The sequence below is a fragment of the Biomphalaria glabrata genome, chromosome 2, assembly GCF_947242115.1.
Source record: "Biomphalaria glabrata chromosome 2, xgBioGlab47.1, whole genome shotgun sequence".
Lineage (NCBI taxonomy): Eukaryota > Metazoa > Mollusca > Gastropoda > Planorbidae > Biomphalaria > Biomphalaria glabrata.
In genome coordinates, this window is record NC_074712.1 from 17,113,593 (window position 1) to 17,141,589 (window position 27,997).

The 27,997-nt window shown below is 36.8% G+C and overlaps 1 protein-coding gene across 7 annotated transcripts in view; it reads left to right on the forward strand.

Moving 5' to 3' along the window:
- The window catches only part of LOC106056272 (BAI1-associated protein 3-like), a 328,613-nt gene that overhangs the window by 102,095 nt on the left and 198,521 nt on the right, over positions 1–27,997 (forward strand). Inside the window, exon 1 of one of the 7 annotated variants that reach the window (XM_056019446.1) lies at positions 12,845–12,999. The exons of 4 other annotated variants lie outside the window; for them this stretch is intronic. The gene's annotated coding sequence lies outside the window, so the exon portion shown is untranslated. Of the gene's footprint in view, positions 1–12,844; positions 13,087–27,997 lie in introns of those variants that run through there. 2 more of the 7 variants (XM_056019445.1, XM_056019447.1) reach the window with 2 other exon arrangements.

Consider the following 27,997-nt stretch of genomic DNA (forward strand, 5'->3'; position numbering starts at 1 on the left):
GAGCTTTCGCAACTTTTATCTCTAATGTTTACATTGGTAACCGTGTGGGTCTCGAGCTGTCAAGGGAGGTAACTTCTCGTCTTTTGCCTTGATTGTAAGGGGAAACAACCCAAGTACATACATGAGAACATTTGTGGTTGCTCTGTACACAGGAGTAGGTGTAACTTGAGAGTGTCTTGTACCTGCCCTTATTCTGAAGTCATATGCATGTTCAGTTCTGTCATACTCAGTCACGTGACTTGACCCGTCTTAAAATAATAGTCGGAGTGTGTCTTATTTGCAGCGGCGTCAGTGAAGTCTTGAAGTCTCATTGATAAGTCACACTTAAAGTCATATTTTTAAGCTATAATTACAAGTCAAATTCTAGTCACGTGGAGGATTATTCTGGAGTAAATCTTAATCATTGAAGTGTGAGATGACGCAATAATACTTGCGATTGGTATTGATGTGACCTAGTGATAGAGCGATTGCCTCTCATAGTGTGGAGATGGAGATCGATTTTCACATTGTAAAGGATTTGACTTTCATCCACAAATTCGGGGGCTTCCGGATGTAACAATCATTGCAGAGTAAAACGATCATTGCAGGATAACACAATCATTGCAGAGTAACACAATAATTACAAAGCAAAACAATAATTACAATGTAAAACAATAATTACAATGTAAAACAATGATTACAAAGTAAAACAATCATTACAAATTAAAACAATCATTGCAAAGTAAAGCAATGATTACAAAGTAAAACAATCCTTACAAAGTAAAACAATCATTGCAAAGTAAAACAATCATCACAAAGTAAAACAATCATTACAAAGTAAAACAATCATTACAAAGTAAAACAATCATTACAAAGTAAAACAATCATCACAAAGTAAAACAATCATTGCAAAGTAAAACAATCATTACAAAGTAAAACAATCATCACAAAGTAAAACAATCATTGCAAAGTAAAACAATCATTACAAAGTAAAACAATCATCACAAAGTAAAACAATCATTACAAAGTAAAACAATCATTACAAAGTAAAACAATCATTACAAAGTAAAACAATCATCACAAAGTAAAACAATCATTGCAAAGTAAAACAATCATTACAAAGTAAAACAATCATCACAAAGTAAAACAATCATTGCAAAGTAAAACAATCATTACAAAGTAAAACAATCATCACAAAGTAAAACAATCATTACAAAGTAAAACAATCATTACAAAGTAAAACAATCATTACAAATTAAAACAATCATTACAAAGTAAAACAATCATCACAAAGTAAAACAATCATTACAAAGTAAAACAATCATTACAAAGTAAACCAGTTAGCTGCAATGAAAACAGTTAGTGAGAAAGTTATTAAAAACAAAATGTTTGTAGTGAAATAGGTGAACGTAAAAACATCGAATGTCACGTGTCGCACGAGAGATGTTCTTCCCCTTTGTTGTGACATCATCGTCCATAGTTGTGACATGGGCTCACGTGGGCACTATTTCTCTTCAAGAGCGTTGGTTGACTAAAGCTGAATTAAGAATCGGGATGGAACTGGCTGATACTGAAATATGAGGGAATCCTAACACCACAAGAATGTTACACTAAATTTTTACAAATGCTCAGTAAAATTATTTGTTCACGTAGTGTGCACTAGACATATTTTGTTATTTAACTACTACAATAAAACACGCCCTGGTTTAAGGCACCATGGGTTTATCTCTTATATTGAGCCTACTGTCTGTCTTAGTATATCTGTGACCATATGTCTACTTATCTTTATGTCTATTTAGATATTTTAAATTATAATAAATACAAAGAGTTTATTATTTAATAATAATAATGTTACGGAAACCAAGAAAGTTTATTTTTATTCAAAAGGAGATAAATAGAGACAAAGGGAGCCAATCCATCAAATATTCATATTCCGACGAAGCTATTGTTTGTGGTCAACGTGACACACAGTGACGAAAAAGTGTGTGGTTGACTGTTGGGCAGGGGTGGGCGGAGGCGAACACCCCCCCCCCTTTTGTGAATGAGGGGGGTTAATGACGAAATGGAGTTGAATGGAAAACCCAAGAGTAACTTATTGTGACGTCAGGAATGAACAGGAAAAGGGAGATCAATCATTTCAGTTTGCTTATACGATGAGAATATATGGGCATTGATCGATGCGACATAATAGGGGCACAGTGGAGAGTACAGCACATATATTTACAAGACATAGTGTCGAAATACTACGGACGGTGTCAGAGACAGTCGAAATGTGAGATAACTGGAAGTTGAGAGATATATAGAGAGATAGGGAGTTCTGCAAGAGAAACAGAGAAACAGAGAAAGATTCAGAGAAAAAGAACGAGAGAAAAGAACAAATAAATAAGAGAATAAAGAGAAAGAGCTTCTTGTACCCTGCTACCGATTAGGCCAATGCAAAATTGTGCAGATATTTATTAGTACTTTCATGATATGGAAATCTAGATCTAGACTTCTGATTTATTACTCTTAAGTGCTAAATATATATTAGATTTACGTAAAAAATACAAGCAAAGCTTAGATTACCTTTCAGTAAACCTAATGCAGCTTTAAGTTTAGTAATCAACTCAGTTATCTGTAATTATTCCATGATAAATCTTGATTTCCAAGACGATGCGCATAATTTTCCTGAACTTTATTTCTTAAAATCATGACACAATTAAAGCCTTACATTCGGAAATGCCCGAAAGCGATAGACCTTTCAAGAATGTGATATTCTTTTTTAAACCAATGTTAGATTTAGACCTAGGCCTACTTCTATAGCCAAATTTAAATGCATTTATTTTCTTTGAAAAATTGAAGGTACCAACTGGTGCAAGAAGGTGGTTAAGTCTTTTTTTTTTTGGTGAAAATTGAGTTTCTGACAAATTTAGTGACCAAGCTGCTCTGCGCACATTCTGACAAGCTTTCCCGTTGTACAACTGTGTACGTAGTACCATTAAAAACTTGTACAATGTCCAGGTGGAGGCAGTGTCCATACATAGCAACTTTTTAAGCAAAGAGATTGATTTTGTACACATTAAAGTTGTCAATGTTTTACATTTATTTTAACACCCTATACCCCCTCTTAGTCCTTTCTTTCTAACACCCTGCAGTTCCATCACACTATTAAAACATACATCAGACCATATTTGGACCAGAAAATTCTCTTCTAGTAATATAATCATGAAATCACTGAGGTTCACTAAACAATTGACATTTATATTTCGACTTTACTGACTGTCCGAAAGTGAATTTGAAGAAAACTTCTTTAGAACACTAAAGCAATGATTTCAAGTCTATCAGGCAAAAGTGCGGAAACTTTACTCTGTTACAAGATCCTTGATAACTTGGAGATTTATCATCATTGGGTATTAAATAAAGTTTAGAAGTTTCGCATAAAAGCAATAAAGAATATGGAGCATAACAAAAGTTCTGCTTAAATGTTCCTAGATTTCATGCACTTCAGTTGTATTAAATGTCTGAACGTAACCATTTGAGAAGTTACACTGCAAAAGACTTTATTCCAAGCCAATAATCGGCCCAATGTTTGACACAGAAACTGCGAATGAAGACGACTCGACGTGATCAGCATTTTTTCTAAACTGTATGGCGGGGGCGGGCTTCAAGGGTTTTCTATTCCCAGGGCCGGCCTTAGGCCAGTGCAACATATGCGGTCGCAGTGGGCCCCGTGCTCTCATATGCACTGCACTGATTCTAAGTGTAAATCATTAAATGAAACCATTATAACTTATGTATAACAGGGTTTCCGCAGCCTCCTGATTTTCAAGGGCCTCCAGGAAATCTTCTGAAAAGGCAAAATATACGAAAAAGTCCTGGAAATCTCATGAAATTATTAAAATCTCCTGAAAAATGGACAAGATTGTCATTTTTGGGGTGCCAATAAATAAATACAGCATTGTGAGCTTTCATTATGCTTATCCTTACCCAGACTGGGTCCCGCGCACTCCGTTTCGCATAGGGCCTCGCAATGGCTGGGGCCGGCCCTGTCTATTCCACTTGCATTGTACATGGATATTTAGAACTAACAGAACTAACTAAAAAATAAACCTTTTTTTTTTAATTGGATGCTCATTTTCGTCTTTCCCGACATGTTTCCAAACTGAATTCAGGCAGATTTAAAACGTTCAAAATGTTACCCTCCTATGTGTACACCGCCGCCAACCATATGGTTATTCTGAATATATGTATTTAGTTTCCAAACTCGCTTTTAAATATAGAAATAGATTTCATTCATTTTCATATATTTATAGGCCTGGCAGGCTTCTTCGCGGCCTGGCATTTAGACTCGTGTCACTTTGACTTAAGATAACGCAGACCTTTACCACTTCCGTGTAGGTGGCGCTGGTTGTTGTACTTCCTCATCTCAAATCTTCTATTTTGGCATCCACCGAATGGCGTACAACAATTAAAGAATCGATTCTCTTTTTTTTTTGGTCGATGCGGTTAGGGAGAGCTTTAGTTCCTTGTATCTGTGTGAGAGATTCTGTGTGTGTGGAGTCTGAGAGCGTGTGCATATGTGTGGTTGGAAGATTCAAGTCATTAGAAAATTTGCTTGGGAAATTGGATTAGAGAGAGACGTATTTCTCCCTGAGTTAAACAAAAGGTTCTCAAAACCTGGCCCTGTACTCTTTTTCTTTTCTTAAAGTGATGTCTCATATAATTTAAATCTGTTACAATTGTTAATCTGCTCACGTATTAAAATACACAGACCATTGTTGGCACTAGTGATCAGAGGTGACGCGTAATCAGATCAAATGACAAGATTGGCCAGAAATTATTCAAATTACTAGGTCAAGGAGACTATATTTAGAAGCAAACGTGTCTAGAAAAGGTCATGAGTGCATCTGAGAATATTTAGTCATTCAGTTCTGTTTGTTTAATTAGCTCTGAAGTACAACGTACCGCTCATTAGACCTAGCTCTTTTAGGGCAGATGATGTAAAGCTCATAGGTTTCTATGACCGACTGTTGACAATGGTGTCATGTGGTCAGTTAGTGTAGTGTAGGCTGTATCAGTGTAGTGTAGATTGTATCATTGTAGTGTAGGCTGTATCAGTGTAGTGTAGTCTGTATCAGTGTAGTGTAGTCTGTATCAATGTAGTGTAGTCTGTATCAGTGTAGTGTAGGCTGTATCAGTGTAGTGTAGGCTGTATCATTGTAGTGTAGTCTGTATCAGTGTAGTGTAGTCTGTATCAGTGTAGTGTAGTCTGTATCAGTGTAGTGAAGGCTTTAGTTAGTGTAGTCTGTATCAGTGTAGTGTAGTCTGTATCATTGTAGTGTAGTCTGTATCATTGTAGTGTAGTCTGTATCATTGTAGTGTAGTCTGTATCAGTGTAGTGAAGGCTTTAGTTAGTGTAGTGTAGTCTGTATCATTGTAGTGTAGTCTGTATCAGTGTAGTGTAGTCTGTATCAGTGTAGTGTAGGCTGTATCAGTGTAGTGAAGGCTTTAGTTAGTGTAGTGTAGGCTGTAGTGTTGGTCACATTAGATAAGTTATTAGAAACTGAAAACAATAGGATCTGCTTCAAAATGGAACTTTATCAAAGTTTTGTTGCCAATGATATTTGAACTGGATTCGTGACTTATTAAGAGATATGATATGTCTTTAATATCAATATTCTGGAGAAAGTTGAAAGTGATTGCTCAACATGGAAAAAAACAACAACACCCTAACCATTTGTAAAACAATATTATGGCATTAATATTTAGTCATATCAAAACGGACAATACAGCACGACAGTCAACATACATAATACGCTGCATGAACTAGGGCCCAATGAACTAACTCACCATACACTACAATTCATTGGAGAAATTCTCTTCTTGTCAAGCGGAATCAACTAAAGTTATAAACTAAGTTAAAGGCCTTTATATGGATCTGCATGCTCATATCTCATAACTGTATCAAATATCAACAACCAGATACTCCATCAAATCTTTCTTATTAGCAGCTCTTTTAGCGGGTCACTGTAGGGTCACATCAGTAATTCACCAACACTGTCCGACCTCATTGGATATGTGAACTGAAATATTTTAAAATGTCTGAGTATAAAAATAGAAATGTCGAGAGACCCTGACCTAATTACATGCGAATAATTCAAAAATAAATATTTTAATACTCGATATCAACAGTGTCTAAACACTGAAATGTAAATGTCATGAGACCACGCAGTTCTATAAATATGTAGTTTTGAATTGATTTACTTTAACGCATAGCATGAAATGTAAACAGTACAGCAACCTCAAATTATAAGGAAATTGCTCGATTATTTCCCTTGCTACAGATTATTTTACATCGAATGGTGGTCGCGGCATTTTGATGTTTGCGAAGTGTGAGAGAGAGACATACAAGAACTCCCCCACGAACATACTCACACATCTGCAGACTTAAACACGCATATATGTATACAATAGAAATTTTAGGAAAAATGGTGAAAAAAAGAGTGGAAAAACGTTTAAAAAATCACAACCAGAAGAAAGACGAGATAGAGAGAGAAAAAGAAAAAGAAAGAGAGAGAGAGAGAGAGAGATTAGTAGTAGAAAAGAGGAGATACAGAAAACTAAAGAGAGAATTGAGTGCAAAGTAAAACAATCATTGCAGAGTAAAACAATCATTTCAAAGTAAAACAATCATTGCAGAGTAAAACAATCATTGCAAAGTAAAACAATCATTGCAGAGTAAATCAATGATTACAAAGTAAAACAATCATTAAAAGTAAAACAATCATTACAAAGTAAAACAATCATTGCAAAGTAAAACAATCATTACAAAGTAAAACAATCATTACAAAGTAAAACAATCATTACAAAGTAAAACAATCATTGCAGAGTAAAACAATCATTACAAAGTAAAACAATCATTACAAAGTAAAACAATCATTACAAAGTAAAACAATCATTGCAGAGTAAAACAATCATTACAAAGTAAAACAATCATTACAAAGTAAAACAATCATTACAAAGTAAAACAATCATTGCAGAGTAAAACAATCATTACAAAGTAAAACAATCATTACAAAGTAAAACAATCATTACAAAGTAAAACAATCATTGCAGAGTAAAACAATCATTACAAAGTAAAACAATCATTACAAAGTAAAACAATCATTACAAAGTAAAACAATCATTGCAAAGTAAAACAATCATTACAAAGTAAAACAATCATTACAAAGTAAAACAATCATTGCAGAGTAAAACAATCATTACAAAGTAAAACAATCATTACAAAGTAAAACAATCATTGCAGAGTAAAACAATCATTACAAAGTAAAACAATCATTACAAAGTAAAACAATCATTACAGAGTAAAACAATCATTACAAAGTAAATCAATGATTACAAAGTAAATCAATGATTACAAAGAGAATTGAGTGAGAGAGAGAAAATCGAAGAGAGAATATCAAGAGAGACATTGAAAATAAAAAACAGAGAGAGAGAGAGACATAGAAACAGCGAGAGAGACATAGAAACAGCGAGAGAGATATAGAAACAGAGAAAGAGAGACAGAGAGATAGAAAGATTTTAAAAAATAGAGAAACAGACTAAAAAAGACATAGAGAGAAACAGAGAGAGAGAGAGAGAGAACATATAAAGAAACAGAAATGGAGACAAACAGATAAGACAGAGAGATTAACATATGACTCTAATAGATTATGATAGAAAAGGATATGACTTAATTAGCATTCGATTCAATTCATAAGTTAAGAACCTATAAGTCAATTCTAATCGCAAATTCATCCTGGCAATATTGTAATAATTGAAATTACTTTTTAACACAAATTGCAATGCACTCGTGGCCTCAAAAGTGGTAACTAACTAGAAACGAACATAGCAACATTTGCAATGGCTCGTAAAGAAAACAATTCCAGATCACTGCATTAGGTCTGCATTAGCAGTAAGACGACTGCATTAATTTCCTTTCATCTACTTCTACAGACAGAAAGACTTGTAATTTTGTCATTTTAGAGTTCTATCTTGTTTCCTCTATCATCCTTCTAATTGTGTTGCTACAAACATCAACACTGACGTTCAAATCCGTGTATGTTTGCTAATAAAAGTGTTTCAGTTTTGTTTAAAATAGAAATTTGTTTTCTTTCAACTTCTCCATTAACAGTTTAATACGCCTACACCGGCCTACACCGGCCTACACCGGCCTACACCGGCTTACACCGGCCTACACCGGCTTACACCGGCCTACACCGGCTTACACCGGCCTACACCGGCTTGGCCTACACCGGCTTACACCGGCCTACACCGGCCTACACCGGCCTACACCGGCTTACACCGGCCTACACCGGCCTACACCGGCTTACACCGGCCTACACCGGCTTACACCGGCTTACACCGGCCTACACCGGCCTACACCGGCTTACACCGGCCTACACCGGCTTACACCGGCCTACACCGGCTTACACCGGCCTACACCGGCCTACACCGGCCTACACCGGCTTAGTTGTAGATAGGGGGGGGGGGCGCGAACCTATGCCAAAAGCTGTCTTTTTTTTTGGTGAGCTGAAATGTGGTCGCCGTAACAGAGGTGCTCCACGGAAACGCTTTAAAGACCACCTAGGTGCCAACTTGCCTTAGCTGAGATAGGAGAGAGCACCTGGCTGCATTCGGCTTCAGAACGAGACAGCTGAAGGTCACTCACAAAGGCCGCGGAATACACATTTGAGACCGAAAGAAAATCCGCTGACGAGGACAGACGCAGACGGCGAAAAGAAAACCTTAATCGCCCACCGGCGGACAATGCTTATGCTCTGGATGTGGCAAAATATGTAGGTCACAGCTGGGGCTGCGTAGCCACGGAAAATACTGAACTCCTCATTAATCTTCGGACACGAAGACAAGCCTTATTATTACTAGCAGTTTGAGAATACAAACCAACGGCCGAGTATTCAACACTAATGTCGCACGCTCAAAATAAAGATAATCTAAATGTCTGGGTTGTCTTATTATTTTACCCCCGACTCCCCCTTTCTGTTTGTGTTTTTTTTTTACAACTAAAACAACCCTAGCTACACATCAGTGAAATGTCCTAACTGGCCCACTGAAGTGGGCGGGTCTAGTAGCTCGCCTGAATGGGCTTTCTGGTATTGATTACGTCATTTGTATTGAGCCTTCCGTTGATCCCGAGGAATTCCTGGTTTAACTCCATCCCCGGGGAAAAGGAAAGGGGAAGGGAGGTGTAGGCGAAACACCGCACGGGGGGGGGGGTTAAAGGCACCATCAATGTTTCTAGAACTCGATTCCCTTCGATCTCTCGTCCAGGCCTCGGTAATTACCTAGTGTGCTGAATTCGATTTTCAGGTTCTGGAGAGTTTAGAAACAATGACTTCATGATTACCAAACGATACAAATATATCTCCTTATGATCAACGTTTTTATTGTGTCCAATGCTTGTACCCCCCCCCCCCCATCCCCTTTTCAGTTTGCGATTCCCATAATTGCTCAAAGTTGCACTTAACTGTTTTCTAATACGGTCTTCTATACCAATGTTTCTCAAAATTTTACCAATGGCGCTGCCCCCCCCCCCAAAACAAAACAAATTTCGTTCGAGGCCCACTTAGTTGTAGCTTGGAGAAGCGCTGTGTTCTCTCACACCACACTGGATTTCTGGAATATTTAATGAATGTAATAAAAAAAAAAGAAAGTAATTATCAAAAGACATATCATACAATTTTCCATGTTTTTCTTTGCATATATATTTACAATATGATTGGATTCCAAAAATATGTACTCAATGTTCATTAAGCCAGCAAGGTGTCAGAGGAAGCGCTATAATGTCTTTCAGCGTGGTCCGGGGCGGAGTCCCGAGATACCCTTTCTCCAAGCTTTTCAGTTTCAGAAATACTTCAGAAAAAAACTTCTTAAATACTCAGACAATATTATAGAGGCACATTTCTTATTCCATACGCTAGAACAAATTCATACAAGTGCTCCTTCTTCCCTAGTGCCATTAGAAAATATAATGGGTTGCCTGAATCAGTCAGGAAAACCAACGACTTAGCAGATCGACACATGATATGCGTAGCACATAGTTATCTTCTTCTTTGAAGAAACGTCTGTAATATATAAGATAAGATAAGATACCTAGCTTTTGTTTTCAATATTAATGGCAATGCCTTATATTCCAAAGATAAAGGATGAGTGCACTGGCGAATCCAGGGGGGGGGGGGGCGGTAGAGGCGATCGCCCCCCCCCCACTCGGCCGACCCCCCCTCCCGAAGGGGGGGGGGCGGACGAATTTTGGATTATAATTCACACAATTTGTATACGAATTTATTACTTATGTTAATAATATAAACTAATTATTTATATTTTTAGATTATTTCGCCCCCCCCCCCTGTACTGCTCTCCCTACTCTAGGCCTCTTAGTGGGTGGGGGCGGTCCTATATTTATGGAGAAATCATAGTTTGTGAACACAATTAGTTGAATATATATATATAATATAAACTACGTATTGATATGTGAATCCATTGCATATTGTGATTTTCCACATTTTAATCTCAAATTTTATGATTATTAAATAAAAAATGAAAAAGGGTTGTACCAGGTGGGAGGGGGGATACATGCGATCGCCTTCCCCCCATCAAACAAAAAAATACTTTTTCTTTTGGTATTATAGTTAAGAAATTACAAAATAAAAAAATCTGTCACTGATATAATTTATATATGCTATAAATTAAATTCCTTTATCGAGTCGCCCCACCCCTATTCTTTAATGCCAAATGCAATCATTAGCAGAAATTATAAAAATGAGCGAGGATTAATCGTTTTCACTCTATCTATCTCCCCTTTCCAGACAGAGTTTATGTAATTTCACATGAATTTATCATAATTATTTTAAGAAAGACTTTGCTTTGGAAAAGTTAGAATTCAAACGAATTTTTTCAGTACAATAGTCACGATTGAGATGAGTTCTAAACCAAAATAATTGTTTCCTAGTCGCCTTTTCCAACCTTTACTCAATCTGATACATAGTTACATAAATTTGGGACTATAACTCACAATTTACTCTTAAATTGTACTAGATTGCTCTTATCGAATAATTTTTTCTTCGTCGGCGATCCTCAAAGCTTTAATCTCAATATGTAGGGTATCTTATCTTTTCAAAGAACAAATCGGTTTTATTTGCAATGTATTAAGGGCCTATAAATTCATATTAGAATAGTTAACAACACTATTCAAAGATCCTTTTTTAATAGGGAGCTTTAGGTCAGAAGAATGCGTTTCTTCAGTGAAGAATGCAAGAAAACACTTATGTCGTCGGGGCTTCGCCACGAACTCCACTGATAAATAATGAGCTGTAGATGTCAGGAGAATATTTTATATTTTTCTTCAGTGAAGAGTGCAAGAAAACGATTTTGGCGGCGGGGCTTCGCCCCGAACCTCACTGGAGAAGCATACAGCGTTACCCCAGACCCCCAAGCTTGCAAGAGAAAGGCCTCAACATGACTGGTTTTTTTTTCGCCGAAGGTTGAGAAACACTGCTTTTCTTTTATTCTTATATATATATATATATATATATATATATATATATATATATATATATATGTTGTACGCAAGTTTATGCATAGGGTTAGGGTTTACTGGGCGCTAGGGTTATGGTTTGGGAAAAAATCGCCCCCCCCCCGCCACTCCAAAGTTCTGGATCCGCTAGTGGATGAGTGTAGTGTTTCACATGACTAAAGAAAAATAACATAAGAAATAAAGCGTGTCCACTAGATAATACTGTCCACCTCTTGATTGTCTGAATCAGAGTTTGACTAGATGGAATTAAAATTCTATCGTCTCTAATTAGAGGGCACGTCGATAAACAAGCAAAATATTAAAAAAAAACGCTTTCTTTAAACAAAAAACAAAGCTTATCTAAAGGGAAAGAACTCCAACCTTAACACTATATCTACCAATAATGTACAATGTATTTTACTTATTCGATATCAAACGAAATTATTTAATTGCCAATAATTGATTGACAAGATGAGTATTTTTATTTATTGATTCATGCTTTGATAGGTACAATATATAATTCTTTAAAGTATCAACTTTAACGGAGACTGCGTGTGGGAGCAATAGCAATTATTTAAGTGGACTAAACCCAACAAATTTAGCCATATCTGTGAATACTGCAGTATTTGTTTCCCTTGTTGCTATTAAACAAAATAAACTGTTGTACATACTCACCTGTTACAAGTACACAGGCTAGAGCATAACTGTGCTTGCTCTTGTTCTTAGCCTTTCTACCTTCATAGGCGGACATTTCAGAGGAGGCGCCATGCTCAGGCAACAGGAGCTTCTCCTCCTGATTCTATTTCAAGAAGAAGATCTAAATCAGAACTCTAGTTCTAGTGTTAAAACTAGATGCTCACATAATGAACATACCAATAAATAATAGCAGAAATATACCGTCCTCGCTGATAGAATCAGAACATGCATATTTTCTAGCAGTTGACGGTGTCACGGGTTCGATACCCAATTGAACCAAATTTTTATATATTTTTTAAAATTTTATTATCTTATTATATTTGAAGTTTAATAATGTCTTTTTTTCAAATATATATTTAAAATGATTTTTTGTTTTATGTATTTATTTTTGTATAATTTTATTTATTTAACTAAAGAAAAAAAATATTTAAGGATTTATAACAAAATCTATTTTTCAGCTTGTCTACACTCGAAACTTTTGACCTCCGCCGTGGCCCCTTTAAGTTCCTTTTGCCCCTCCCTTCCCTTTTGAGTATAAAACGTCACCTTGCCATCTTTAGCTGAGACCGTGAGTAACTCCCTAGCACGCAGAGCTCACCCGGTTCCAGACGGAGACTGACAAATCTGTCGTCAAGGGGAGAGAGAGCTGAAGAGAGAGAGAGAGAGAGAGAGAAAGGAAGAGAGCGACTGACTTTTATTTCTTGAATTCGTATGCCCGTGGATAAGTGTGTGTGTTGGAGTAATCAGTGATAGTTCGATGTGATAAACTTCCGGTCAGTGATGTTGGACATTAATACAGTGTCAATTACAGTGGTTCTTCGTGTGTTCCATAAAATATATATGAATGTTTACAATATTTTGTAAATGATTTGTATCCTTTTAATGCATACGTTTTATTTCTTTGTCCTTGCACATGATCCAATATATGAATTTATCTATAGCAGTCATATGTTTACCTATTTAAAATCACACATATATACATTATAATATTTTAAATTTTGTGTTTCAATCGGATAATACAGGAGAAAAAATACCTCTAGTTCATAATATGTCTAAAGAGTTGAATTGAAAACTATTGGAATGCTTGTAATTCTAGGCCTATGGAAGCTTTTCTCCAACTGTCTGAATAAACTCCCATTAGGGACATATCGAAACAGTTCAGAATGTTTGCATCCCTGCCATTAATGGTCCTTATCCCAAGACGCTCACGATAGAAGCGAGACTAAAGGCTGAGCACACCGGGAAAACTTCTATGGGGATATTTCCCTTCTGTACAACATCAGCCGTGTAGATGTCCGCCATAAAAACGGCACCATTGAGGATAGTGACAGGCTTATTTCGGCCTTTCTCAATCCCCACCAGTGCAACGGACTCGGTTCTTAGGCACCCCAACGTGGGTTCTGTTTAGATTCCCAATAGGCTCAATTGTCTCCTTCAACCACCGCTTCCACCCGAGCGCCACGTTGAGAACTTGAGACTGAGAAGCATTGCCCGGGAAATTCTCAATCTTAAGTCTAGAACACAGTTTCATTTAACGAGATATCCCGCATCTATCCTTTAGTTAGATGTATCTCCCAATCTTAAATCTAGTAGACATCCTATAGATATCCCCAATATAACTTTTAGAGAAAATTTTTCAATCCTAAGTTTAGTAGATATTATACACTTTAAAGGAATATCCCAAATCTATCTTTTAGACATTTCGTCATCCCGATCTCTCTTGCACGTGAGACATGGAAGTCATCTGTCAAAATTGAGAAAAGATTAAATGTGGTTAACAAAAATGGCTAAGACGAATTTTAGGAATCAGTTATAGAGATCTGGTGTCAAACAGCAGCAGACACCAGGTGGGAAGAGGCCTCAGATACTGCCAGTGACAAATCTTTGTGGGGACAGCCTGCCACCCAATGCGCCGAACGGCACGGTAGGATCTAAGTCCAAGTCTAAGTAAGTCCCAATCTTAAGTCTAGTAGACAAATCAGCCGGTGAGAGGAAGCTCTGGTTCGCTTTTGCAGGCCTAGTGTTTCAAGAGCTTATGGTTCAACTCTACCTGACAGTTTCAAATAGTAGACTCTTTCCTTCAACAATATACTCTACTCTACTATAATCGCCTTGAACTTTCAATTGATGTTAAAGTAAATCACACCTTAGCCATTGAATCGATTAAGACATTCTTTCTATTCCATCAACACTGAGCGAAGGCAAAGCCAAACCCATTTTTACATGCTAGCAGTTAAGGAATTTTTGCAGCTGCATCAGGGATTCGAACTAGAAACATGTGATCGGACTAACAGAGTTTATTAAAGAGACATGCACTATGTGTCTGGCCTCCGCCCATCCTACCTGTAATACTGAGTCAATGAAATGTCTTGGTCCCAAACTTCCTTGGTATGGAGGGCGACATAAATCTTTCTCGCCACCGATCTGTCCTTCTATGTCTGACTTTAATCAGCTTTCTCTCTCCTCTTCTCTTGCCTGAGAATCACGTCACGTGACAATCTCTAAAGAAGTAATTAGTAGTACCCAGCTACTGCCCCAGCGGCCACAACACATCATAAACTTAGTTGATCGATGGCCTCATGATGGTTATACATCTGCGCAAACTGCAAGCCTCTATTTTAGTTTTCACCAGGCTTCCGTCACCCCAATCCTTCCCAATCTTCCTCTATCCCTCTCTCTCTCTCCCTCTCTCTCTCTCTCCCACTCCCTTTCATCACTTAGGCTCTGTAACTAGTTGGTAAAGGTTTAGTCTTTGTTTGAACTGTAGATTGCTTCGATTTATCTCCTAACCCAAGCAGAAGGGTTTCTCTTCTTCAAATGGTTCAGTTCATTTTATTTATGTATTTTTTTTTTTACATTTTTGGGATTCAGAAATATGTTTCATTCACTCTCTCTTTCTCTCTATCTTTCTTTTCCTGATCTCTTTTTGTTTTGTTCTCTGTTAAATTTGTCTCTCTCTGGTTCAATCCATGCTTCTCTATACTATTGAAGACCATCCCTACAAGAACTTATCAGCTTTCTCCCTCTTTCCTCTCCCGCCTCTCTCTCTCGTCTCTAGACCCGCCCTTCTCTCTCTGTTGTCTCAGTCGTCTCTCTCGTATATCTCTCGTCTTTCTCTCTCGTCTCTCTCTCTTTTTCGTCTCTCTCTCTCTCTCTTGAGTATTTTCTAAGTTCCCTCTTCTCTCCATAGCTGCCTATTGGTCTGTGTCTCAATTTCTCCTTTCTTGTACGTGTCTCCTTCTGTCTGTCTGTTTTCTTTACTCTCTCACACTCTCTCTTTCATGTTTAAAGTGACACTCTACTATCTGCCATTCATCCTCCATTCTTTATCTAATTAACTAAATAAAGAAAGAAATAAATAAATGAACAAACAAACTCATTTACTAACTCACTCTTTCGTTCTCTCACACACTCACTTATAGCCTCACTCACCCAGTAACTCCCTCCCACTCTCATTCCTTTTGTCCTTTACTCACTCACTCTACCTGTTGATCTTAATGCACATCCCATGATCCCATACTGTCTCATTGTGTGCTATTGTTGTCCTATTACCCCGGCAGTCACGCCCCTGTGTCAACACATCAATAATCACAATCGTGTCTAGCGCGCGGACCTGGCGCGTGATTGCGAATGTCATGTGGTCCTAATTCATGGTAATGAGAGCACAGCATTGTATCCTACGCGGGGTGGGTGAATTATAGTGCACGCTAGTTAATAACACTGACCTCTATAAGGTACTTACAAGTAGGTCACACTGCTACGTGGGTGTATCGCAGGAGATAATTAGTGACTTGACCATTGTACACAGTGCTACTAAACTTGAAACATTAATCTAATTCCAATACTCAACGAGTGTTGATATACATATTCGTCAAATAGTAAAAAAGAAAGTTCACCTTTCAGATCTTACGATCTATGGGAAGATGATTAAACGTCATTTGTTTCTGTGGCCTATGGTTAATAAGGATTCATGTGGCCAGCACATCGACGAAGCACCTTTACTATTCCACAATTAATACCAGATACCCATCATAGTTGGGCGGAGTCAGGGCGCCATAAGAAGCCAGAATTTCAAAATCCCCTCGACATAGATAATATTATTAAATGTAAAAAAAACCAAAGAAATGATAATCGATTTTCGTAGGGACAAGAAGGGAAATGATATTGTTTCTGTAGCTGGAGAGACTATTGAAATTGTGCAAACCTTTAAATACCTTGGTACTATCCTAGACAATAAACTAAATTTTACTGCAAATACTGATTATATCAGCAAAAAAGGGCAGCAAAGATTACGACTACTACGAAAACTGTCCTCGTTTAATGTTAGCGAAAAGGCCTTGGCTATGTTTTATCACGCTCACATCTGCAATATTTTAAGTTTCAATATCACTGCCTGGTATGGCAATCTGAGCATTAAAAATAGGAATAAACTTTATAGAATCCTAAATGCTGCTGGCAAAATCATTGGCAAAAAACAAAACCCATTTGGGCAGTTGTTTGAGACAAACATCTATAAAAAAGCTAACAAGATCCTCGAAATAAAGAATCACCCTTTGTGTCAGGATTTTGTGATTTTACCATCACAAAAGAGATACAAGACACCGATAGCAAAGACAAACAGACACAAACACTCTTTTGTTCCCCTGGCAATCAAATCATTAAATAAGAACAATCTGGTATAAACTTTGTCACATGTAAATTATGAGTGCGTCTGGTGTGAATGTACACTTTGGTTTCTTATAGTTATAATGTTTTTTGTTTGGTGTAATGCACAAATTGTAAGACAAATTTCCTTACGGATAATAAAGATTATTATTATTATTATTATTATTATTATTATTATTCGGAACGCCAGGCAGTAATCGGCAATAAACTAGAGCTATTAAAATGAAGCTAAGCGCTAATGTTTTGTAAAATGTTTTGTTTTAAATGTTTCGGATGTTCCTTGTCCAAACCTCCCGCAGGACGACGGGGGATGAGAGCGGGCAGGGTTTGAACCCTCGACCATCGATAAATCTGAAGGACAGTCCAGCGCGCAAACCGCAGGACCAAGCAGCCATCTAATGTTCTTTTCCAATGTTCTTGTCAAAGTGATAAAAAAAAATTTAATTTCATCAGTGCTAAAAATGTTTCATCAAAGTGTTAAAAATGTTTCTTCAAAGTGCTCAAAAATACATAAAAGGGCTAAAATTTTCATCAAGTGCTAAAAAGTGTCCACAAAGTGCCAAAAATGTCATCAAAGCAGTGGCGTAGCTAGGGTGTTTTATGCCTAGTGCGGCATCTCCTCATGATGTCCCCCCCCCCTTGGATATAAATTAATGTAAATACGTTATCGAATGTCAAACAAAATATACTATAAATAAATATTACGAGTTTTCTTGGTCGTAAAACTTTCAATAATTTTATCGAAATCTGTTTTCCACCTATTGCCTAGTTAGCATCACTGATTGGTATTAATTCTTGATCAACTTAATTAAGTTTGAAAACCTTCGCTCGCATATAGCCACACTTACCACAATTGTCAGAATAATTTAAAACTCTGATAATGTTACCTGAAGAGAATCTTGGACATCATTCTTTTTCTCTCAAAGCAGAATCTTGCATCCAATAGTCAACACGAATATTTAGACAATAATTTGAACTGAATCATCTAGTGGTATTCTAGCTGATATCTTTTTATTTATTTTTTTAAATTCAAGATTTCAAACAGAGAAGTTCAAAGGCTTCTGAAGAAACTGCGACAAACTGTTGACGCCTCTTTCGAAATGTGTTTTTGTCAATGGTGCTATGAACACTATCGAGATTGATTTCAATCTGAGGATTCAATAGTTGGGATAGCGACAAAAATTCATATTGACCTACCACATCATGATATGATTATATTGGGTGGTTATTTCTTGAACTATCACGTCCAAGGAAGAATAAATCTCAATCCGTAGCTCGTTCTTCTGTGTTTATACAAAATCTTCACCTTTTTTGCTTGGCTTCCTTTTATTGTGGCCAATACATCTTTCATGTTCTGCACTAACCCTCATCAAAGTACTTGCTTTCGCTAAATGTAGGCTAATAACGGCTTCAGTTATCGATATTTTTAATGTTTTCAATATAAGTGTGCAGTCTCGAATTGACGATCAGTGTTTTTGAAGGTAGACTTATCCGCCGTTTATTTCAGTTAATTCAGGGGCCAAGAATCCAAAATAGGTGAGAAAATTAAGACTGAATAGCAACTAAAAATCCACCTACTTAAGAGATTTTGTCTTTACAATTCTTCTTCAACTCGTTCATGATGCCCATTGAGGGCCAGATTCTGATTTGAGAGAAAATAAATGATATCCTAGATTCTTTTCATTATCAGATTTTTACCTTTAGGACCTTTTGATCCCTGCCGTCAACCATTTTAAACAGAGAAGACAATTTCTTCATCTGAGATAGCACTATGAGAGCCAGCCAGACTTATCAATCAATTAACGTGGCAAAATAAATAAATTTTTAAATCAAGTACAGTAGTTCATGTTTGTTCATGAATGTACAATGTGTGCAGTTTTTACTGAGAAATTTTGTCCTCAGTTTGATGCCCCTCATCACTTGATGCCCTTTGCGGCCCGCACCACCCGCAAATGGCTAGCTACGCCACTGCATCAAAGTGCTAACATGTCTCAGAAGAGTGCAAAAATGTCTCATCAAAGTGCTAAAAATGTTCCATCCCATTACTAATAATCATTCAGTAGATTTCTTTGACATAATCTTTTAAAAGGATTAGAGACAATGGTAAATGTGATGTCAACTAATACCCATGGACTAGTACGGAACGTGCTATCGAAAGGACACAAAAACGAACCTATTGGCCATCACTACAGAGCGCGCTACTAGACAAGCAGTGACTTTTTTCTTTTTTTTGACTATCTCTATTCTAGTCACTCCTTCATGAAACCTGGATCCAGGAACCTGGACAGCTGATCTTAAAAACGACCCTAAAGATTTTCCTAGAAATGTAACAGTAGATATATATCGCTGAGAAAAGAATGACTAGCTCGTTGGCCACACGGGAAAAACTTTAGTTGGACCGTTATCCTTTTTCAAGTAAAAAATTAAATTAATTTACATTTGGCTAGAGATCTATATCTGGGATTCTAGGTCTAGATCCAACAACCGTTTTGAAAGGAATATCGCGTTCTTGAAAGGACTATCGCGTTCGGGAATCTCCGAATGTAAGGAATAATTGTTTCAAGAGTTAAATAAATTTATATTCAGGAAAATGTTGCGCCTCGTCTTTAAAGTCTAGACTACTCTTAGGTTTAAAGTCTAAATGCTTCTCATTGGAATATTGTAAAGTGTACTAGATCTACACATGCACTTCACCAGGATTTTTTCTCGGGGAGAAGGGGGGATGGGGCGAGGTAAGAGAATATCCCATTGTTTTTAAATCTAATATTCATTAATTTTTAAGCAAAAAAAAAAAAAAACAAATACAAAAACAATCGCTCTAATAAAAGTTGCATAAAGGAGGTTTTGTCTTTTTAAAAAGTATCTTCCACGTTTTCTCGTTCCTAATTAAATTCAAACCTCGCCAGCATCATGTGGATATGTACTTTAATATTTGTTTCAACTTTTAATTACAACACAAACTGACTGAACCTATATAGATCTAAACAGAAAATTAAAATATCTTGAACAAAAAAATTACTTATCTAAGGGGAAGTACCGCAAAAATCACTGCAATATCTCTCAATACTGCAGAAATAAGCTACCTATTCGTTACATAAAACAAAATTAATTAATTAGCACGAATTGATTAACTTATTTGTTGATTTTCTAATTGATTCATGTATTGTTATCTGCAATGAACAAGTGTGCTAAAAGTGTAATAAACAAGTGTGCTAAAAGTGTAATAAACAAGTGTGCTAAAAGTGTAAGGAACAAGTGTGCTAAAAGTGTAATAAACAAGTGTGCTAAAAGTGTAAGGAACAAGTGTGCTAAAAGTGTAATAAACAAGTGTGCTAAAAGTGTAATGGACAAGTGTGCTAAAAGTGTAAATAACAAGTGATTAAAAGTGCAAGGAACAAGTGTGCTAAAAGTGCAAGGAACACGTGTGCTAAAAGTGTAATAAACAAGTGTGCTAAAAGTGTAAGGAACAAGTGTGCTAAAAGTGTAATAAACAAGTGTGCTAAAAGTGTAATGAACAAGTGTGCTAAAAGTGTAATGAACAAGTGTGCTAAAAGTGTAATGAACAAGTGTGCTAAAAGTGTAATGAACAAGTGTGCTGAACAAGTGTGCTAAAAGTGTAAATAACAAGTGATTAAAAGTGCAAGGAACAAGTGTGCTAAAAGTGTAATAAACAAGTGTGCTAAAAGTGTAATGAACAAGTGTGCTAAAAGTGTAATGAACAAGTGTGCTAAAAGTGTAATGAACAAGTGTGCTAAAAGTGTAATAAACAAGTGTGCTAAAAGTGTAATGAACAAGTGTGCTAAAAGTGTAATGAACAAGTGTGCTAAAAGTGTAATGAACAAGTGTGCTAAAAGTGTAATGAACAAGTGTGTTGAACAAGTGTGCTAAAAGTGTAAATAACAAGTGATTAAAAGTGCAAGGAACAAGTGTGCTAAAAGTGCAAGGAACAAGTGTGCTAAAAGTGTAATGAACAAGTGTGCTAAAAGTGTAAGGAACAAGTGTGCTAAAAGTGTAATAAACAAGTGTTCTAAAAGTGTATTGAACAAGTGTGCTAAAAGTGTAATGAACAAGTGTGCTAAAAGTGTATTGAACAAGTGTGCTAAAAGTGTAATGAACAAGTGTGCTAAAAGTGTAATGAACAAGTGTGCTAAAAGTGTAATGAACAAGTGTGCTAAAAGTGTATTGAACAAGTGTGCTAAAAGTGTATTGAACAAGTGTGCTAAAAGTCAATTTCATCCAAGAATTGCAAGTGGGAGAAAAAAAATTTGAACAAAAGGTAAAAAGGGGAATAACATTTACATCCGCATCTCTCATTAAGTAGCATTTATTTCCCCTTTTCGAGACCAAACACATTGAAATAATTACCAATAATTAATTAACTAATTGTTTTTTATTCATATTATGTTAGGTACAATAAACTATGGTGTAAAGTTAAGATCTTATCCAAAAATGGCTTTGGGAAAAAAATGTGTATATAGGCTTGTAAAATCTCATGAAAGCTTGAACACTTATGCAAGTCATTAATCCAAGGAGGCTTCACCAATGAATTCTTCAATATAAATCTATAAATCTAAACGATTTTGTCTGTTCCGGTAATTCAATCTGAACACATTAATTAGTTGCTAGTGTGTTTCATTTCAATCTTATTTCTTTTAATTGTCTTTGTAATTTTGACCTGAATGTTTTATTAGCGCTAATTGCTTTTCATTCGTTTATACAAACCGCTCAGCTTCTGTTTAACAATCCATTAACTTTGAGCACTGGAAAAGAAAAAATGGAAAAAAAAATGAATGCTCTAATTAAAGTTTCCTAGAGTTTCTGCAACCCCACGCTAATTCAAACTCATGCTGACTTTAGCTCCATCTATCTATGACCTATACTGATTCCTTCTGATGCTGATTCTAGCAAGCTCTCACTCTTAATTCATTCTGACTTCAACTCATGCTCACTTTGACCTATACTGTATCAGGCCTTTTTTAAAATAGTATTTTAACTGCTGTCTTAGCTTTCATAGTATACCTGCTGTCTTAACCTCTATTTTACCATCTGTCTAAACTTTTATTTTACCTTCTGTCTTAACTTTGATTTTGCTTGTAATAACTTCTATTTTACCCTCTATCTAAAATTTTATTTTGCCTTCTGTCTAAACTTCTATTTTACCCTCTGTCTAAACTTCTATTTTACCCTCTATTTTTCCTTTAACTTTGTCTTCATCTGTTTCGCTCGGTTACACAGTTGTTAGTTGTGTCATATAACATGCGTGTTTCATTTCTAATCGTGCTCTTCCTCTATGTACGCGATGAACGAAATGATCCATCCTCCTCCTCCTCATCATCAAATCTGAACGAGTTTTGCCTCTGCCCTCCTCCCCCCCCCCCCTTCACTCCATGAAGACAAGATGGTGCTGTCATCAGAATGGATGTCGGTTCTTCCATGCAATAAACATCGGATCTCCTAAGGATTTAAACAGCTTAGTCGCGTGGCATCAGTTGGCTGGGAGCCTATCAGGCAACAGTTGAGCCTCGAATATAACATTGCCAGTTCATGACAGAGGAGTTTCCACGTGACTTTTTGGGCCACGCTAGATTTTACTGCCCAGCCCTTTCCACTCCGATTCCCTTCCTATTGTTTGAGTTCTTTATTATGAACATTTGACAGGAAAAAAAAACAACAAACACTTCATTCTTTCTTTGGTCCAGCCTTCAGGAGTTTTAGTTCATGTGGATCTCATGCCGTTGAGACTTTGTCAGAGAGTGTAGTTTAGAACAGCATAAAACAATCTATGAAGTCATAGGAAAGAACATTTAATAAAATATGATGGAAGAATCTTTCAGGAATTTTTTTTTCCATTCTTCAAATCCTCTATTCTTGTCTTACTTTTGGAGATTCTAGCGATAAACAAAACACTGTCAAGGATGGTCAATAACGTAAAACTGTTGCCAATGAGAAAGAGAACTGAGCGTGATTTTATTTATGTCTCAATGTATAATAGTTGATCCTTTTTTTTTCTTTATTCCTTGACTATTGCTAGTCAGTCGCCCATTTGTTTTCAAATACGTTTGAACTCTCAGAGTGAAAGTCTCAAACTTCCAATTATTTTGTGCTACCAAGGGAGGAGCTATGAAAATGTGATGATGCCGTGTTCTAAAAGTGAGCCAGATGGTCATATATCTTTTACAAAATGCACAGAGTATCATCAGTTTCTTAATCCCGTACAGCGAATAAACCAGAATGGTAGCAATTTATAGTTGTTTTCATCCATAAATGAAAACATCTAATTTTCCAGCCATGTATTTACATCGCTATAATATACCAATATCGAATTTAGAGAAAATAAGTCAATATCCTATTTGTAGTAGTTGTTATAGACAAGCCTTATTATTGCTATTATTATTATTATAGAAAAGTTACAATTAAATATTGGCCCTAGATTTACTCTTAGTGGAGCATTGACATTTCTAACGAACAAACAGACAAGAACACTGAGGCACACACACTCACACGTCAATCAAGCCTCAATATTAATGTCAACCTAATGTCACATCAATGGTACACCTAAATGTCAACCTTTAAACCCAGACCATACACAAATAATCCCTTTTAATCTTCGCACAGTACCCACGCCAAAGGAATTACTTCCGGTGTGATGGCGCTAATCCTGTCACCCATCTAGAACCTCCGCCTGCCAAATAACCCTGCCCTCTGGCCTCGCGTTCTGATGTCTCATGTAATCCTCGAGTCAATAGTAAACCGCCATTTGCCAAGCTCCGATACGAAGTCAACTAGTGGTAAAGAATGAGACTTTGAAAGAGTATACTGGAGACTGGAGTGTAGAGAATAAAAGAAAGGGAAAATACTGTGAGTGTTTACATTTTGTTTGATACGTCGCTAGTTTTGTTCAGCAGTCCAGAAGTGCTAACGGCCTGAGATCTCTTTGACACTCAAGGCACTCTAAATAGACGATTCAGTGAAGCTTTTACTCGATCAGAAAGTTCTAGTAGATCAAAGGATTCTATTAGATCGGAAGCTCTAAGCCTTGACTTGTGTAGGTATACTCGCCAGAGACACAATTTTGTTACATCACACTACCTTTGATTCGTCATGCGTTGTTATGTTTTCAATGATAGGATTCTATATCCGCCTCATCTTCTTTCAAGCAACTGAAGCATCAGTAGAGCTAATACCATCAGTAACCTACCATCAGTAACCTACCATCAGTAACCTACCATCAGTAACCTACCATCAGTAACCTACCATCAGTATCAGTTTTCATGAACGTGATCTTGTCTTATTCGTTAAAATGTTATCATAAAATGTACATATATAATTTATCAGTCATATATTATAACGAAACAATTTTCAAGGGTTTATATAATGCACATTTTGCCATTTTTCTTATGAAATACATTTATATTTCATGGTTTAACGAGATCTTCATATTTGTTTACCTGGCTACTGACGCAAATTATTCAGTGCCCGCTAGATGGCAGTTCTGGCTACTGACGCAAACTATTCAGTGCCGACTAGATGACAGTTCTGGCTACTGCGCACGTTAATATTCCACAACCGGACACTTTATTGTCAAAAGATCGCCATTTTCTGTGGCTAGTAGTCTGTGCGAAGCTGGGAACTTTACCAAACGGAAGTCTGCTGGGTGTAACCTTGACACCCAATGAAATCGTCAGGAAGATATATTTAATTTATAACCAGTCAATAGTCTTTCAATTCAGCCTTGTTCTTTTGTTACCAGATTTATTGTTATTTGAACCAAAAAATGTAATTATTTTTTGTTGTGAATTGGACAGAAAATACTTAAAACCATTTTTAAATACACTAATTAGGCACTCATCCCTAGAAATGTATATGTTTGTTAACCTCCTTCATTCGCAAAACTCTTATGGTTCAACTCGTAAAGCACAGCTACATAGGACTGTGGAGCCCTATTGAAGGAGAAACATTACAGTTCTAGATGTAACGCAGTTAAAGGTGTCATTCACACTCCCACCCCAGTCGGCGGCGTTGTCTGAGGATGGTAAAAATATCAAATGTATGTATCAAATCTATGAAACTTCCACTCTAGCTTTTCAGGTGGTCTCTGTTGGGGCACCATTAGTGACCTTATGACAGGTTCTCTCCGTTCTTAATGTTTCCTGCTGCCCTTTCATTTATAATGTTGAGTTACCAGCCTCTTTTTCTCTTTTGCCTGGTACAGTACTTTGCAGGAAGCTACAAGCCATAAAATGCTAAATTTACGCTAGCATTATTTTCAACATTGAAAACCAAGTTTCTAGACATTTATTGCCGATCAATAATTACATACAGGGTCATCGGTAGTTCAAGTTCCAATTTCAAACTCTGCGTTAAACGGGATAAATGATGTATACAACTCTCATCTATTTTTAAGACCAAAGGTTTACGAGGGTTTGTGTGGCTAGCATAACAATTTTTCCATTTCCCCCAAAACAACAGGTATCCATTCAGGTAGGATGAACTTAAGGACGTCCTAAGAATCTCCAGGTTTTAAGGACAAAGTCTCACCGGAATTCAGACCCGACAGTGTTTTTTTTATTATTATAAAGCCTGCAGAATGCCTGAGCATGGGAGAGTCGTTTCAGTGCACTCCTTAGGGAAAGTTAGTTTTACAGATAGTATAATTTTAAAAATATTTTCATAATATGGCTAGGCCAGATCTAGTTGAATGTGAGGGGCATTTCAAACATGGTGGAAAAGTCTATAAATAGCTATCGTGTTTAGGTGTATCCGGTGTAGAGACTAAAGAAAGTGTGGCTAGGCTCGAAGTGGTTGGATAGGAGGATTGAAAGCACGTTTGAACATCATCACATTGGTAGAGCTCTGCTGGCTGTAGGACCAATTCATTGTGTAGCTTATACTTTCACTGCATGACTTTATGATTTATATACAAATAAATGGGCAACTTAGTAACTGTGATACTTAGACCAACTGTCAAGCCATGAGACATTACTAAAGGTTTCCTTTTTTTTTTTTTTTCATTTAGCTGCCAACAGTGTAGCTCTAGTGTGTTCTTTTCATTTAGCTGCCAACAGTGTAGCTCTAGTGTGTTCTTTTCATTTAGCTGCCAACAGTGTAGCTCTAGTGTGTTCTTTTCATTTAGCTGCCAACAGTGTAGCTCTAGTGTGTTCTTTTCATTTAGCTGCCAACAGTGTAGCTCTAGCGTGTGTTCTTTTCATTTAGCTGCCAACAGTGTAGCTCTAGTGTGTTCTTTTCATTTAGCTGCCAACAGTGTAGCTCTAGTGTGTTCTTTTCATTTAGCTGCCAACAGTGTAGCTCTAGTGTGTTCTTTTCATTTAGCTGCCAACAGTGTAGCTCTAGTGTGTTCTTTTCATTTAGCTGCCAACAGTGTAGCTCTAGTGTGTGTTCTTGTCCTTGTTCAGTTTATCATTAGCATCTCCACTAGGAGCAATGTTTAGGTTGATATTGTAGACATACACTTTGACCTGACTACAAATGGCTCAGGAATGAGACCTCTGAAAAACTCATATTAAGTCCCAGATACTTGATTTGAGGCCCCAAACCAACGACGAAAACATGTAAGTACGACGAAAACATGTAAGTACGACGAAAACATGCAAGTACGACGAAAACATGCAAGTACGACGAAAACATGCAAGTACGACGAAAACAGAGCTTAAATTGACCAACGGTAGGCCAATCGTTTTGTCTGAGTTCGATGGCCAAAAATGTGGTAGCTCCGCGTGGCCACATAAAAATACTGGACTCTTCCTTAACCGTCACCAACTTTGTTCTTTAGTTTTTAGTCCAAAATAAATGTGAAAACTAACATGACGCTCAAGTATGTCTCAACAAATAATTGTATGTATTTTTTTAATTGATTTTTTATAACAAAGTGAGACTTACTTCATCTAAAAGACATTAATTGAAATTAAAGCTCCCAAAATACGATATAAAACCTTAATACAGAACCCAAGTTTACAATGTCAAAACAACAACAACAAAAAAAAAAACAATTAAAAAAACAATTTAAAATTCCAAAGTACCCAAAATATAATATAAAACTTTTAAAACATACAAAATAAAACCTTAAAACATACAATATGAAACCTCAAGATACAATTAATACAAAAGATATAAATTTCAAAATACAGTATAAAACCTCATATTGAAACATAGAACTTCAAAATGCAATATAAAACCTCTAAATACAATCTAAAAGTTCAGAATACAGCATTGAACTCTAATAATGCAATCTTTAATAATGGGGTTGGTGTAGATTTAATCGTAGATACAATTTAGTTCCCCGGATGTTTGAAATGTACACGTTTACGTGATCACCTTGGCAATAACAAAATATGGTGGATTGTTTTAATTATTGTTTTTTTGCTTGCGTATAGATGGGGCGTGGGGCGAATAGATGGGGCGTGGGGCGAATAGAAGGGGACGTGGGGCGAAGGGAGAGAATCACGTTAATCAGGCGTCGAGGTATAATGTGTCCGCTGATCGTTAGCTGTGTCCTCCTTAACGAACGTGTCCTCTGGATCACTAGCAGGATCGTCTCAGCCGTTGTCCAACTTAACGAATGTGTCCTCTCACACTGGGTGTGTTCGTGAGTGTGTGTGTGTGTAGGTAGTTTCCGTTTTGTGCGTAGCTTGTTTCAAGCGATTTTGTCAGCTTGAGTCAATGCTATTCTTGTGTACTATCACTAGATGTAGATCTATTAGATGTATGGAGTCTGATTGGCTGTCCAAATGTCCGTGCATCTGATTATATCCATAGATACCATACGTAGTCTAGCACTTTAAAAACAACCAGTGATGAGCCTCAGTGGCGCCCTGGCCCACGACTGCCAGGGGACAACACACCAGCATTGAGTGTCATGGCACTCTTACTTGTCACAAGTCTCCTAAGTGAATGAAATCGCATGACACTGTTACTAGTACGAAGTCCTAACTAAATTCTCATGACACTATTACTAGTACGAAGTCCTAACTAAATTCTCATGACACTATTACTAGTACGAAGTCCTAACTGAATTCTCATGACACTATTACTAGTACGAAGTCCTAACTAAATTCTCATGACACTATTACTAGTACGAAGTCCTAACTA